The sequence below is a fragment of the Triturus cristatus genome, chromosome 5_1 (genome assembly GCF_964204655.1).
Source record: "Triturus cristatus chromosome 5_1, aTriCri1.1, whole genome shotgun sequence".
Lineage (NCBI taxonomy): Eukaryota > Metazoa > Chordata > Amphibia > Caudata > Salamandridae > Triturus > Triturus cristatus.
In genome coordinates this window covers 235,748,358-235,761,567 of record NC_140587.1, presented here as the reverse complement: position 1 = coordinate 235,761,567, position 13,210 = coordinate 235,748,358, and positions in this window count along the sequence as shown.

Genomic DNA, 13,210 nt, shown 5'->3' with positions numbered 1-13,210 from the left:
CATGCACTTTCAATACCAGCAGCCGTTTTCCCTGGTGAGCAGTAGCTTTACTACAGTGATCTAATGAGCAAAAAGAGTGGTAATATTCTGAATTTATGGCAAATGTGTGACACATCTGAATGCCTTCTTGATGGAATCAAAGTAAAAAACTGAAAGTATTTCCTACTGAGGAGACTGCAGTAAATGAGGAAATTAGGAAACTTCATAACAAATAAGTCTCCCAAGATGGCCACCAGAGACAAAAGAGCTCAAATGTAGCCCAAAATCCCCCAGATGTAGCCCAAATATAGCCCAATGACAGAAGTGTGCAAAACACTTATTATTTTGTGTTTTTGCAGTGTTATATAGTGCAGACTTGTCAGGTATTGGAGTGCTTTACATGAGCATTGGTTACATCACACAAGAACAAATTCATTTTGGTTGTAGACATGGGGAGACTAAGTGATTTGACCAGAATCACAGAATTTCGAGCTGAAGCAGAAACTCCAACCTGGTTCCCCAGTTGCAAAGTCTGCAGTTCTGGAAGTAACACCACATCCTCTCCCCTAAGTTCAACATTCAAGCAAGTGGTCAACTGGATAAAAAAACATAAAGCTAACAAATAATTTAAAAGTGCTTTGTCGCTATTTGAAAACTCAGAAAATATGTCCTTATTTTAGTCTTTTAGAGCACTAACCATAATTTTGATGCCAATAAGCCCCTCTCATATATGTAATTTCGAAAGGAAATGCTCTAGGTATTACAGTTTTGATTACATCAAGATGACGTCAGGCGTTCCACACTTTTGTAATAAATATAGAATGTTAGCAATCTAGTTGTTCATTAGGATACTGTTGAGAGGCAGAAGCCAGGGGCACGGACTCTGAAAATTGATGGCAGGTAGGAGGGTGCAAAGGCAACAATTTAACCACACTGAGCAGGCAGGAAGGGCCGTGGCAGCACAACAGCCTATGGAGGGCAGTGGAAAGGGGGGCAGGGGCAACAAACCAACAATACAGGACTTGCAAGAGAGGCTGTGGCAATGTAATAGACCATTGTGGGCAGAAGGAAGAGGCAATGGTAGTACAACCATACATGCCAACAGACCCGATTCAGCCAGGAAACTTCCAATGTTTTTAAGCTCAAATGGGCTTTATTTGATCTGTCTCCTGTCTACAATCTCCTCTTTTTCAATGTAACTCAAAGGGGAAAATCAATACCCCAGTTTTTAAAAAAAATCTCCCTCTTACCAAGTTCAAAATGTTCGCAAGTATGGTACATTGGATCATGGAATGAAATGGGGTAGGGACATGGACTTGGATAACAGAGGACAGGAGGGACATGGAGAGGTGCACCAAACTGACCCTGCAGGGCAGGCATCAGGGTTTGCAGCAGCACAATACACCACACAGGGCATGCGGGACGGGAGTGCAGCACAACAATCCATAGAAAGCAAGAGGAAGGGGACAGGACCATGCACATGGACAACAGAGAACAGAGGGGCAAGAGGCAATGGTAGCTAGCTGACCATAATGGACAGACAGGAGAGAAAGCTGCAGCATAACAGACCATAAAGGGCAGGAGGGACGGATCAGGGGCATTACAATGGAACAGACAAGCCAGGAGGGAGGGAGTAGGGGTCTGCACATGTAAACAGAGGGCTGGGGGCAAGGGGGCAGGGCAGGAGCAGCAAGATAGCCATGGAGGTCAGACAGGATGGGCACTAGAAGCAAGACACACCATGAAGAGCAACAGTGAGACTGTGATGGCATACACACAGACCATGGAGGGAAGTTGGGAGGGGGTCAGGAGCAGCTAGCTGACCACACAGGGAAGGTGGGAGGGGCCATGGCAGCACAGAAGATCATGCATGGCAAGCGGGAGGGTTAGTGGCAGCACAATGGCTATGATGGGCAAGAAGGAGGGTGCAGGGGCATGCACAAAGGACCATGGAGGATAGAAGGGAGGGTCAGGACCTGGGCACAGACAAGAGAGTACAGGGGAAGGGGCCTCACAACAGACCGTGCGGGGCAGGCAGGAGGATCAGTTGCAGCACAACAGACCAGGGAGGGCAGAAGGGTGTGGCAGTAAAATGGTGGGCCATAGAATTGGGCAATGGAGGACAGGATGAGTAGACTGGTACATCATGCTAAATGCAGGGCAGTGGCAGCACATCAGACCATGCATGGCAGGAGGGAGGAGGCTAGTCCATGGATTCAGACAACAGAGGATAGGGAGGAAGTGGATGGGGCAGCAAGCTAACCGTTCATAGAAGGTGGGTATTAGGAACTTTATTGTTTTTAAAATGTGTGTCTGTGCGAACTACTTAAAATATGAACAAGTATGCAGCATAATCTCACTTTTATTCAGGAAGAAGAAGACGTTTTGGACTGTGACTCCAGGCTCACTTGGCAGAAACATCCCCTGACCCTCCACCCCATCGCAAAATGTAATGCCCGTGAAAAGGGTAGGTGGACGCATTGTTATATAGAACATAGTCCTGAGACCACGATTGAAAATGAAAACTAGATATAGTATATGGTATAAACTATGCACCAAAAAGCGTGATATAAGATGAACCGGGGCGTGAAATATAATATGCAATACATTGTGCGCAATGACAGATTCATTGGAGAGCGCGAGATAGCACAGGCACTAGCGCTTGCTATGTGATGTGCGCCTTGGAGTGTAATATGCACAGGGCAGTGTTGTGTAACCTAAGTAGTCTCTAAAGTTGTAATTTAAAATATGTGCTGGGTAGTGTAACATTGCATATGCACTGTGACAAAGATATGGATCCTAGAATGTAATATGTATGGCATAGCGCTGTGCTTTATAACATAGGCATCGAGGAAGGCACGTTAGATGGGGCAATATAACCCGTGCGAAGGCAAGTGTGGCATGACATATTCATGGGGTGGTGTTACAGTGCACATGGGCTAGAGAGTGTCATAGCATACGCACTAGCTGGTGGAATACAACACAGAGGTGTGTGGCACTCGGCGGGTACTGGTGGGTGTAACAGAGCATTGGGCTCAGTCAGGAGCACTCTGTGACTCTCAAGTGAGGTTTGTCTCCTTTCCAGAGAGTAAAATAAAAAGTATTACACATCCGGCGGTGGATGTGGGTTTTATTAACCGTGAGGGGGTTTCTTGCATAGTTTGGTCGAATTTTTGTCGAATCCCCTTTGAATGGCTTGGTGTGCATGTGTATTAAATTTGCCCGTCAATAGCTACCCATGTTTGTATAAATAAATGACAAGGGTTTCTACTTGGAGAGTACCCACCAGCGGGGGCACCGGGATTAGGCACGGTAGGGTGTCAGACATGTCAGAGCTTACTAGCGGTGTGAATACATTCTACGTGGATTCATTGTATGCATGTGTAAGTTTCCGTAGAAGTAAGTGTGGTGGTGTGTGTATAACTGTATATGCAAGTAAATGTATGTTTGATTCTTTATTAGCATGAGTGACATGTGTGTGAGTAACTCTATGGATGAGTGGCATTGTGTAACAGGGTGTATAGGTGTATGAGTACATATGATGAGTGAGTACATGTATGAGTGACTGTATAGGACTGTTGGTGAGTGAGTGGATGTGTATGTGGATCTTAGAATTACTGAAGAGGTTGTTGTAACTGGTATTGGTATGTCCATTGTTTTGAAAATTTTAGTCTCTATTTTTGAATGTGTGTATCAAAGGTTATATTAGGGTGAGAGGAGGTCTGCCACTCTATCACAAGGATGATGTCATCAGTGATGTCATCAGTGATGTCATTTGAGATGTCATCAGTGATGTCATGAGTGATGTCACTGACCATGTCATGAGTGATGTAATATGTGACGTCATCAGCAGTGCATTGCGGGCGCGCGCGTTATAGTTAGCTGAACTAACTATAACGGGGGAATTTCAATGGTTTTGTACAAGTGAAAAGTCCAGCTAACTATAAAACCCCTGAAACCTATGGTTTTTCAGTGAATTTCTGAGGTTTTTTAAATGCTAATTCCTAACTATAACGTGCCTGAAACCTATGTTTTTTTCTGTGAATTTCAAAGGTTTTTTAAATGCTAATTTCTAACTATGCCTACAGATATAGGACATGTGAAGACAGAAGAAACAATGCACAGAAAGAAAAAAAAGAAGTGCAGAAAGAAGCAACAGAAGTCCTCAAAGACGAAGAAAAGTGCAGGAAGAAGGATAACGTGCCGAAAGAACAAAAAGAAGAGCAGAAAGAAGCCTTGTTGCAAAATCATCCTGTACCCTCAACTTTTTCAGACGGATACTGGTGGTAACTGAGTCTGACTAACCAGTCCTAGAGCCAGTGCTATGTTAAAAGACACTTAGAATACAGTGAAAAAACCTACATACACTAGGGAACATTATGCGTTGGGGTCCCCCTTTGATTAGCATGACCTCCTCTGTAAGCCCCTAGTATATAATAGGGCAGGGGGATTAAAACTACCTCTTAAAACAGGCCACAGGGCGTTTTTGCACACGTTAACTCAGGCCCTGTCCCCTCCCTTCACCACTGTGTAAACACGCCCTGTGTCCGTTTTTAGTTGGGAGATTAAGTTCATTTGAATCCTGAGGGTCCCTAGGGTCCAACTAGCCCACTAGGTACCTCCAGTAAGTGCCACAGAGCTGCGTTGCAGAGAGGTGAAAAAGTGGCACGGCCTGGACCACCTCTCTGCAATGCAGCTCAGTGGCGCTTACTGGAAGCACTTGGTGGGCTAGTTAGCCCCCAGGGGCCCTCAGTATTGAAGGGAAATTATATCCCCAATTTAAAACGTGCCACAGTGTGTGTTTGCACACATGACCTCAGGCCCCGTCCCCTCCCTTCACCACTGTGTAAACGTGCCCTGTGGCTGTTCTAAGTTGAGAGATTAAGTCCCCTTGAATCCTAAGGGTCCCTAGGGTCAAACTAGACCACTAGGTACCTCCAGTAAGCACCACAGAGCTGCGTTGCAGAGAGGTGTAAAAAGGGGCTTGGCCTCAGAACACCTGTTTGCAGCGCAGCACCCTGGCGCATACTGGAGATGCCTGTTGGGCTAGTTGGCCCTCAGGGACCCTCAATATTGAAGAGGAATTAATTCCCCAATTTACAATTCGCCAGGGGGCGCGTTTGCAGAGTGCTGCAAGGAGGGGGCGTTGCCTCTGGCACAATGTCAGTCTTTTACTTTTTTTTAATTTTTTAAGAAGGGGGGCTGTGTGGTTCCCCTTCTTATTCTAATTTAATGGCCCTGATGACCCCATCCCCCAGGGCCTGTCTCCTAATTATATTTTTTTGACCCCAATCCCCAGGGTCGGCCACTGTTTTTTATTATTTTTAAAAAATATATATTTATAGACACACCTAGGACATGCTGGGCAAACGTACGTACCTATCACCATGACGATTTGCGTGATATTCATTAAAAGGCGACTATGCATACAATGAATCCACGTGGAATGTATTTACACCACTAGTGAAGCTCTGACATGTCTGATGCCCTACCGTGCCTAATCCCGGTAGACACCCTTGTCATTTATTTATACAAACATTGGTAGCTATTGACGGGCACATTTAATACACATGCACACCAAGCCATTCAAAGGGGATTCGACAAAAATGCGACCAAAACTATGCAAGAAACCCCCCTCACGGTTAATAAAACACACATCCACTGCCAGATGTGTAATACTTTTTATTTTACTCTCTGGAAAGGGGACGAACATCTCTTGAGAGTCACAGCGCGCTCCTGGCAGAGCCCAATGCTGTGTTACACCCACCATTGCCTGCTGAGTGCCACACACCTCTGTGTTGTATTCCACTAGCTAGTGCATATGCTATGACACTCTCTAGCCCATGTGCACTGTAACACCACCCCGTGAATATGTCATGCCACACTTGTCTTCGCACGGGTTATATTGCCCCATCTAACGTGCCTTCCTCGATGCCTATGTTATAACGCACAGTGCTATGCCATACATATTACAATCTGGGATCCATATCTTTGTCACAGTGCATATGCAACGTTACACTCCCCAGCACATATTTTATATTACAACTTCAGAGGCTAGTTAGGTTACACAACACTGCCCTGTGCATATTACACTCCAAGGCGCATAACGCATATCACGCGCTAGTGCCTGTGCTATCTCGCGCTCTCCAATGAATCTGTAATTGCACACAATGTATTGCATATTATATTTCACACCCGGTTCATCTTATATCACACTTTTTGGTGCATAGTTTATACCATACACTATATCTAGTTTTCATTTTCAATCGTGCTCTCAGGACTATGTTCTATATAACACTGTGTTCACCTACCCTTTTCACGGGCATTACATTTTTCGATAGGGGGTGGAGGGTCAGGGGGTGTTTCTGCCAAGTGAGCCCGGAGTCACAGTCACACACGTCCTCTTCTTCCTGAATAAAAGTGAGATTATGTTGCATACTTGTTCATATTTTAAGTAGTTCGCACAGACACATGTTTTAAAAACAATAAAGTTCCTAATACCCGCCTTCTCTGAACAGTTAGCTTGCTGCCCCATCCCCCTCCTCCCTATCCTCTGTTGTGTGAATCCATGGACTAGCCTCCTCCCTCCTGCCATGCATGGTCTGATGTGCTGCCACTGCCCTCAATTTAGTATGATGTACCAGTCCACTCCTCCTGCCCTCCATTGCCCAATTCTATGCCCCATCATTGACCTCCTGCTTAAACTCTGTGCTTAGCTTGCTGCCCCTATTCTCCTTCCCCCTGCCCTCCGATGTCTTTGTGCATGCCCCTGCTCCATCCTTTTTGCCCACCATGTTCCATGGACCTGCCACTCCTGTCTACTCTGAGTGTTCTGTTGAGCTGCCACTCCCCTTCCACCTGCCTAGCATTGTCAGATGACTGTAACCTGTCCCTGCCACCTCCACCCTGCCTGTCCACATGCCATGCCCCTATCCTCTTACTCCTGTCCTACATGGTCCATTGTACTGCCACACCCTTCTGCCCTCCCTGGTCTGTTGTGCTGCAACTGCTCCTCCTGCCTGCCCCATGCGGTCTGTTGAGAGGCCCCTTCCCCTGAACTTTCTTGTCTGTGCACCAGTCCTGACCCTCCCTTCTATCCTCCATCGTCCTTTGTGCATGCCCCTGCACCCTCCTTCTTGCCCATCATAGCCATTGTGCTGCCACTAACCCTCCCACTTGCCATGCATGTTCTTCTGTGCTGCCATGGCCCCTCCCACCTTCCCTGTGTGGTCAGTTAGCTGCTCCTGACCCCCTCCCACCTTCCCTCCATGGTCTGTGTGTATGCCATCACAGTCTCAGTGTTGCTCTTCATGGTGTGTCTTGCTTCTAGTGCCCATCCTGCCTGACCTCCATGGCTATCTTGCTGCTCCTGCCCTGCCCCCTTGCCCCCAGCCCTCTGTTTACATGTGCAGACCCCTACTCCCTCCCTCCTGGCTTGTCTGTTCCATTGTAATGCCCCTGATCCGTCCCTCCTGCCCTTTATGGTCTGTTACGCTGCAGCTTTCTCTCCTGTCTGTCCATTATGGTCAGCTAGCTACCATTGCCTCTTGCCCCTCTGTTCTCTGTTGTCCATGTGCATGGTCCTGTCCCCTCCCTCTTGCTTTCTATGGATTGTTGTGCTGCACTTGTCCCGCATGCCCTGTGTGGTGTATTGTGCTGCTGCAAACCCTGATGCCTGCCCTGCAGGGTCAGTTTGGTGCACCTCTCCATGTCCCTCCTGTCCTCTGTTATCCAAGTCCATGTCCCTACCCCATTTCCTTCCATGATCCAATGTACCATACTTGCGAACATTTTGAACTTGGTAAGAGGGAGATTTTTAAAAAAACTGGGGTATTGATTTTCCACTTTAAGTTACATTGAAAAAGAGGAGATTGTAGACAGGAGACAGATCAAATAAAGCCCATTTGAGCTTAAAAACATTGGACGTTTCCTGGCTGAATCGGGTCTGTTGGCATGTATGGTTGTACTACCACTGCCTCTTCCTTCTGCCCACAATGGTCTATTACATTGCCACAGCCTCTCTTGCAAGTCCTGTATTGTTGGTTTGTTGCCCCTGCCCCCCTTTCCACTGCCCTCCATAGTCTGTTGTGCTGCCACGGCCCTTCCTGCCTGCTCAGTGTGGTTAAATTGTTGCCTTTGCACCCTTCTACCTGACTTCAATTTTCAGAGTCCGTGCCCCTGGCCTCTGCCTCTCAACAGTATCCTAATGAACAACTAGATTGCTAACATTCTATATGTATTACAAAAGTGTGGAACGCCTGACGTCATCTTGATGTAATCAAAACTGTAATACCTAGAGCATTTCCTTTAGAAATTACATATATGAGAGGGTCTTATTGGCATCAAAATTATGGTTAGTGCTCTAAAAGACTAAAATAAGGACATATTTTCTGAGTTTTCAAATAGCGACAAAGCACTTTTAAATTCTTTGTTATCTTTATGTTTTTTATCCAGTTGACCACTTGATTAAATGTTGCACTTAGGGGAGAGGATGTGGTGTTACTTCCAGAACTGCAGACTTTGCAACTGGGGAACCAGGTTGGAGTTTCTGCTTCAGCTCGTCATTCTGTGATTCTGGTCAAATCACTTAGTCTCCCCATGTCTACAACCAAAATGAATTTGTTCTTGTGTGATGTAACCAATGCTCATGTAAAGCACTCCAATACCTGACAAGTCTGCACTATATAACACTGCAAAAACGCAAAATAATAAGGGTTTTGCACACTTCTGTCATTGGGCTATATTTGGGCTACATCTGGGGGATTTTGGGCTACATTTGGGCTCTTTGTCTCCGGTGGCCATCTTGGGAGATTTATTTGTTATGAAGTTTCCTAATTTCCTCATATACTGCAGTCTCCTCAGTAGGAAATGCTTTCAGTTTTTTACTTTGATTCCATCATGAAGGTATTCAGATATGTCACACATTTGCCATAAATTCTGAATATTAGCACTCTAGTTGCTCATTAGATCACTGTAGTAAAACTACTGTTCACCATGGAAGTCTGCTCCTGGTATTAAAAGTGCATGTTTCAGTCTGCATGTCAGAATTCTTTAATGAAATAGAAGAGGATTTGAGAAGTCACTCAAAATGTGCCCTCATTTTCTTTCTTCGGCATTAATCATAATTTCTATGGCAAAATGAACCCCCTCATTGTGTTCCTTTTTAAATTAAATGTTTTAAGTGTTACCAGTTTATTCCAATCAAGATGGCTTCAGGTGTGCCATACTTTTGTCATAATGAAGACAGTAAGCGCTCTAGTTGTTTTTAAGAACACTCTGGGACATTCTGTCATTGGGCTATACTTGGGCTACATCTGGGTGATATTTGGGCTACATTTGGGCTCTTTTGTCTCTGGTGGCCATCTTGGGAGACTTATTTGTTATGAAGTTTCCTAATTTCCTCATTTACTGCAGTCTCCTCAGTAGGAAATACTTTCAGTTTTTTACTTTGATTCCATCAAGAAAGCATTCAGATGTGTCACACATTTGCCATAAATTCAGAATGTTAGCACTCTTTTTGCTCATTAGATCACTGTAGTAAAAGTTACTGCTCACCAGGGAAAACTGCTGCTGGTATTGAAAGTGCATGTTTCAGTCTGCATGTCAGAATTTTTTAATGAAATAGAAGAGGATTTGAGAAGTCACTCAAAATGTGCCCTATTGTTTTCTTTCTGCAGTACTAATCATACTTTTTATGGAAAAATGAACCCCCTCATTTTGTTCCTTTTTAAATTAAATGTTTTAAGAGTTACCACTTTAATCCAAGCAAGATGGCTTCAGGTGCGCCATATGTTTATCATAAGTAGGACTGTTAGCGCTCTAGTTGTTCTTTGGAGCACTCTGGGAAGCTGCAGTAGAACACAAAGGAATCTGTTTTACTGAGAATGTCAGACTTCATTCTCACATGACTGAGAAAGATAATGTGAATTTACAGAAAAAAAGCTCTCAGTTTAGCTTATAGATCACCTTCCAAAACTCTGTGGGAAAAGCATGAGAAAATATTTTTCTCTCAATCATGATATCCCAGCAGAAGGCTTTTTCACATGGGGAAATCACCTTAGAACATACCACAATTCCTAAAATGAGTATGGTACCATCAACAAATGATTTATAATGTAACTACAGTCTTAAAACCTTCTATTAACTGCAATGCTTTTTAATGAGGTGCTATCATGTATATTGGTCCCAAGATGGCTGCCAACACTTCTTGGATGAAGTGCTGACAGCCAATCAGATCTCAGGATGAGATGTGTGGTTAGGCTCCGCCCACATATATATATGATTTTACTTTTGATTTTCTCAGGAACTACTGAACAGATTGACACCAGACCTGCAAAAGGCACTTCCCTGACCTGAGGAATACCTCTCTGCCAAATTTCAAGTAATTCTGTTCAGCCGTTCGGGCTGTACCTTGGACTAAAGGTCCCTATGGAAAATTGCGCGGGGAAAACGCTTTTTGGGACCCCCCCTTTTTTCTCAGCCCCCGCTTGACAAATCCCCCCGAGACTTTCAGGGTAGGAGCGGAGCGGAGCGCCCCACCTATTTTGAAAATTTCGTGAGGATTCGTCAACCGGCGCCAAAGTTATTCCAAATAGAATGTTGCGGATTTCCTATGGAAACACGGTCCTAACTATAACTATCTACTGGCGACCGCCAGTAGATAATATATATATATATATATATATATATATATATATATATATATATATATATATATATATATATACATATGAAACAAAGGTTAAAAGGATGTTTTATTGTTTTATTTAGGTTAAATGCTGATTAAAACATACTGTTTTAAATCACTGAAATTACCCAGTTACATGTACCTCAAGTAACCAGTCACTTTAGGCCAATAGTTAGAAATTCTTTGCTTTTCATCAGTGAATCTCGGAGGATTTTTTGTAATGCAAGGTAAAATATAATTACCATACCTAATTATAACGTCACTATAACCTTTGTTTTTTCCTGTAAATTGCTATGTTTTTTTCTCCATAAAGTGATATTTTAATACTGTACATAATACCAACCCCATGCCGCGAATGGCCTTTGGCCATGAATGTCATGGGATTAGTGGCCATGCCCTGTGCCCAGGGAGATGGGGCTCGGGGTGGGATTTGAACACCAGGCCCTGCCCATAGCCTCACGCTGGTGGGGGTTTGGGCACAGGGCTGGACACCCAAACCCCCACAAGTGGTCACAACTGACCATGTGATATTACAATATAAAGTGTGTCATGTTATGTAAGGCAGACATACTGATTTTGTCAACAGACCAAAATACCCAAATATAAAAGGTGGATCTATTGACTTTATGAAGGAGTCAGCATATCAATATATATAAATCACACCTCATTCTCATCAATAATTATAGTCAAATGTATATTTCATTAATTCGTATTGTGGAATGTTTAATAAAAGTTATTGTCTTTAAAAAAGTTAATAAAGTTTTATGTAAAAAAAATAATCAACATGTCTCTGAGTCTTTTTGTAACTGTTTTCAGCCTAAATAGATCAGCCATAGAACATGCTTCATAAAAATATGGTAATCTCTCCTGCGGCCATGGATTCAACCCAGGAAACTTACATTTTTATGCTACTGTAGGCCTGCTACTCTCCTGTAGCCCCCCACTACAGTAAAACAAGGCTTGGTGCCCTCTTGCCCATATTAAGGACACAACCAGGCTCCATGAAGTATATTTAAAAAGCCCTCACATGGCATTATAGGAATCTCCTTAGAAGAGCAGTGAATAATACACTTAGAACTGTTTTTTTGTGCCCCGCCGCCCACCCAGGAACATTTAAACCTATATTTGATGTGTGGAGCCACAGGGGGAGCTTAGAGTGCTCTTCGATCCATGACAGCTTCCCACCCACCATTGTGGTGGGAGCAGTGGTCGAAGTGGGGGAAAAAAAGTAGGGGAACTGTGGGCGGAGAATCAGAGGGCGGGAATAACCCAAGGATTGGATCAGAGGGCGGAGCCGGAGGTGTGGCCAGAATGCGCAAACATCCCAATTTTTAGTATTTGTTTGGCATTTCACTGCCCAGTTTAATCAACCAATGGATACACATGATTATTTAAGGTTATAATGAGTTATTGACATAAAAACACATTCACAAAATGGGATATGCTTCTAAATCACAGAATGTCCCAAATACGAGAAAATGTGGAAGCACAAGCTATTTGTCACAGAGCCATGGAGTTTGTCATCAGCACTTCTCCCTTTTTCCACAACAGAAGTTCAAACATGAATTGCAAAATATCCTAGTTTGAGTGAAATTGCTAGCCCAGATAGTATTTTAAACTCTTTTAAGGAGATTTCAAGTACAATACAGACATCTCTCCTTAGAAAGAAAAGGGGCTCTAGGAAGTCTAATGGTTGGTTCGACTCCAGGTGTACACAATCATATTCTATCATGAAAAAAGTGTTACACACAATACCAAGAAATCAAAATGATATAAGACACGCTAGAGGGGAATATAGGAAAGCTATTAGGGATAGAAAAGCTACACTGAAGATGCTTGGGAAGCCTTACACGAAGCCTCATTGCTAGGTGATGGCCAGGCCTTTTGGAAGGCGGTCAAGGCGCCTTTCCTCATAAGTGATCCTGGCCCTTCCATTGAAGTCTCCATTACTGGCGCCCAATGGATTTGCTATTTTTCAGCAGTTTATAAAGGTGAGGGAAATCCGGATATCTTGCATAATAATGAATATGAGAAACAGCATGTAATCTCTTTTCCTGAGGTTGTGAATCTAGATTTCACTCTGGATGAAATAGAGCGGGCTCTCTCTTGTAGCCAGGGAGGCAAAGCTCCTGGCCCCGATGGGGTCCCAATTGACGTTTTCAAGTCAAATTAATCTTTGTGGGGCCCCATCATTCTTCAGGTGTTGTCTGCAAGTTGCAACTCGGCTTTCTTACCCACCTGGGTGGAATCAACCATCGTGCCTATTTTTAAGAAGGGGGACAGGCAAGATCCAGGCTGTTATAGGCCTATCTCTTTGTTGGACGCTATAACTGAAGTTGTGGGCCGTGTCATTTTGGACCGTCTTCAGGACTGGGCGGAGGCAAACTCTGTCCTATCAGACCTCCAATACGGCTTCCGTGCAGGCTTGGGCCCTGTCGAACAGGGTCTTAATCTGTCATTACTGATTGGGAAATACACAAGGGCAAAAAATAAAAAGGGGAATCTGTTTTTAGTATTTGTGGATCTAACAGCCGCTTTTGACTG